The sequence below is a fragment of the Mixophyes fleayi genome, chromosome 6 (assembly GCF_038048845.1).
Source record: "Mixophyes fleayi isolate aMixFle1 chromosome 6, aMixFle1.hap1, whole genome shotgun sequence".
NCBI classification, from domain to species: domain Eukaryota; kingdom Metazoa; phylum Chordata; class Amphibia; order Anura; family Limnodynastidae; genus Mixophyes; species Mixophyes fleayi.
In genome coordinates, this window is record NC_134407.1 from 188,961,961 (window position 1) to 188,965,772 (window position 3,812).

Consider the following 3,812-nt stretch of genomic DNA (forward strand, 5'->3'; position numbering starts at 1 on the left):
TACCTGGTTATGTCGTTTGGACTCAGAAATGCCCCAGCAGTGTTCCAAAGTTTCTGTATTCTGCCGTTATCGTCTACTTGGATGATATTTTGATTTTCTCGCAGGATTTAAAGTCTCATCGGGCTCATGTAGCGGAGGTGCTGTCTAGGCTCAGAGCTCACCAGTTCTTTTGTAAACTAGAGAAATGTGTTTTCGAAACACCTTTTTGGGTTACATTGTCTCGGAACAAGGATTATGCATGGATCCCGAGAAAATCAAAGCTATTATCAACTGGCCTATTCCCTCCGGCCTGAAAGCCATCCAACGTTTCTTGGGATTCGCCAACTATTACAGGCAGTTCATCCAGAATTATTCCTCGATTTTAGCACCGATTGTTGCCCTAAGAAAAGGGCAGATACCAAGACATGGCCAGCTTCAGCATTATCTGCATTCCATGCCCTCAAAGAGGCTTTTTCCACAGCTCCAGTTTTAAGACAACCCAATACTTTGTTGAAGTTGATGCTTCAGCGGTTGGAGTCGGCGCAGTAGAGTTTTTCTCCAGAGAAACAACTTCACCCATATGCCTTTTTCTCTTGTAAATTTCTACCGGCTGAGAAGAATTATTCAATTGGGGATAAGGAAATTTTAACTATGAAGTTGACTTTGGTGAAATAGAGATATCTGTTGGAAGGAGCATTGTTCCCTGTGACGGTTTTTACTGACCACAAAAATATACTTTACCTTCAGACAATGCATGAATCCCAGACAAGCTCGTTGGTTCCTCTTTTCACGTTTTGACTTGCATGTTACATTTCAGCCAGAATCAAAAAATAAGAAGGCAGCTGTATTGTCAAGAGCTTTTTCATGTGAACCAGAACTGTCCGATATCACTAATCGTCCCATCTTAGAACCAAAATTTATAACAAGCTTCATCAGTATCTCCTCCCCCTGATGCCTCCTCTGGGGGAAAAGCTTTGTACCTCTTAACCAGCGCAAAAAACATCTACGCTGGTATCATTGTTTACGGTTTATGGGTCACGTTTCACGGTCAAAGTCTTTGAAATAGTTGCCCGAAACTATTGGTGGCCTACTCTTAGAGCAGATGTTAAACAACTTGTGGCAGCCTGTCAAATCTGTGTGCAACATATAACTCCTTGTCAGTCTCCAGTTGGTCCCCTGGTGCAGCTTCCAATTCCTTCCAAACCTTGGACGCACATCTCCATGGATTTTGTGACAGACCTTCCGCCATGCAAGAAATTTAATACTGTATGGGTGGTTGTTGACCGCTTTTCAAAAATGGCACATTTTATTCCGCTGACTGGTCTGCCTTCAGCTTCGCTGCTTGCTCAATTATTTATCAAACAGATATTCCGCCTGCATGGATGCCCTCTCGAGATTGTCTCTGATCGGGGAGTTCAATTCACAGTGAAATTTTGGAGATCATTGTGTAAACTGTTGGATATTCAGTTAAACTTTTCCTCATCCTATCATCCTCAGTCCAACGGTCAAACCGAGAGGGTAAATCAGGATCTAGAGACTTTTATTCGGTTATACTCATCTGCTTCACAAGACAATTGGGAGGACTTTCTACCATGGGCCGAGTTTGCCGATAACAATCTTTATTATGAATCCACGTTATCCACCCCATTTTTTGTGTATCCTAATCTACCGAGCTTTAAGACTGTTTCTCCAACTCAAGCTCCAGCTGCCAATGAACTCCACCGAGATTTCTTGTCCATATGGGATCAGACTCTTAAATGTCTTAGGAAGGCATCTCATCGATATAAACGGTTTGCAGATAGAAGATGCCGAGCCGTACCTCCACTGAAAGTGGGAAACAAAGTTTGGTTATCAACCAAGAACATTAGTCTTCGAGTCCCATCCATGAAATTTGCACCCCGTTATATCGGTCCTTATAAAATCCTCTGAGTAATTAATTCTGTGTCAGTCAAGCTGAAATTAACAGATTCACTACGGATTGGTAATTCGTTCCATGTGTCTCTCATCAAACCTCTTATTAGTAATCGGTTTTCCTCTACTCCGGCAAATTCAGGTGGTGCAGCATTCAGATGAATTCGAGATCTCACAGATATTGGATTCTAAGATCTCACGAGGTTAAATAAAATATCTAGTCGACTGGACGGGATACGGTCCTGAGGAACGTTCTTGGATCGACGCCTCAGATGTTCATGCTCCAGCTCTGATGAAAAGATTTAATAAGAAAAACCCCAGGAAACCGAAACCTTAGGTGTTCGGTGCCCACCTTTTTTAGGGGGGGGATACTATCACTCATCTGACCAGTTTCACCCGTGTGGTTCACTGTGTGCTTTGGTTTCCCTTGGTTACCGCTATCTGCTGTTCAGCCTGGCGTTCCTCTATCATCGGACGCCATCTTGCCTAGTGGTCTCCGCATGCGTTTCCCTGGGAACCTCCAAAACCTCTGCTCCACAGTGATTGGATCATCTGTAGCCAGTTCCCTTTATAAGGGCCCTCCTCCCTTTAATGTGGGTCAGATCATCAGGTCTCTCTACCTGATAGGAAGCATTTCTACTCTACAATACCTGTGCTGCTTACTGCTTCCCAGCAACTACCTGTGCAGCTCATTTCTACTCAGAAGTACCTGTGCTGTTCACAGATTCTCAGCATTACCTGTGCAGCTAAGAATTCCTGTGCTGCTCACTGCTTCTCTGCAACTACCTGTGTAGCTCATCACTCCTTAGCAACACCTGTGCAGCTCATTGCTTCCCAGCATTATCACCGCAGAGCATCGCTCATCATTGGTACTGTTCCAGCGTTATAACACCTGTGTGGATCTCAGTGCTATTGCTCTCTGCAGCTCATCAATTCACCGCCATATTAGTTCAACTTCGTTCACAGTCAAGACCTGTAGATTCACTGCAGAGCATCGCTCCTCATCGGTTCTGTTCCAGAGTTATACGCCTGTATGGACCTCAGCACTCCGCCGTGCATCTCTTCACAACTACTTGGTGGTTCTGCATATTCTCTGCTCTGCACCCACTAGAGGACCGCGACCTGCAATGGAGAGCAGCTAAGACCATATTCCTTTGCGAGAATCCTTGGTGAACACCTCTCCACCATTAGACTCCGCACCTCTCTGGGGGTAAGCTGTCACTCTAGCAGCAATCAGGACCATTCCCATTATCTGGCTTTCGTGACAGTATATACATATACAGTATTTGTTTTCAAATTATATATTTTATGTGATGTATTTCTGTTTTAGAAGCCAACTAAGGAAAATTATGAAGGAAATCGACTAATTCTTTATATTAGTAAAGCCTGCCATAAGATTAATTTTCTAATTTATTTAGTTTACTATACTGGCAAAATTATTGCTAATACACACATATACATATGTGGTATTTTAGAGACACAATCCAGCAATGATCTTGTGTTTTGCTAAAACTATGAATCTATAAACCTTAAAATACAATATTTATGAGAGTATTGTCCCTGACTGGTGTAGGATGAGAAAACTGAGCAGAAGAAATAGGTTAGTGCCATATGTATTTCCAAACCAGATCAGGTATTAGCCAGCTCAATAGGAAAATAGTGGGTCACTCAACTGTACTGGGTGTTTGGGGCACATAACTCAGGATTCAATAAACAAAAAATAATTAAACAGTGGGAACAACATTAAGGCCTGTTGTCTGACTTGTAGTCCCCCTAACTCTACCCTATGCTGCTCACATACAATCCCACTTATACAAACAGAACAAACCCTAGTTCAGTCATTAGAACGCTTTAGAACGCTTTACGGCAATGTGGCAAATCATGTCTCTTGGCCTGTCGCGTTTTACGGCAGTGAGGCAAAA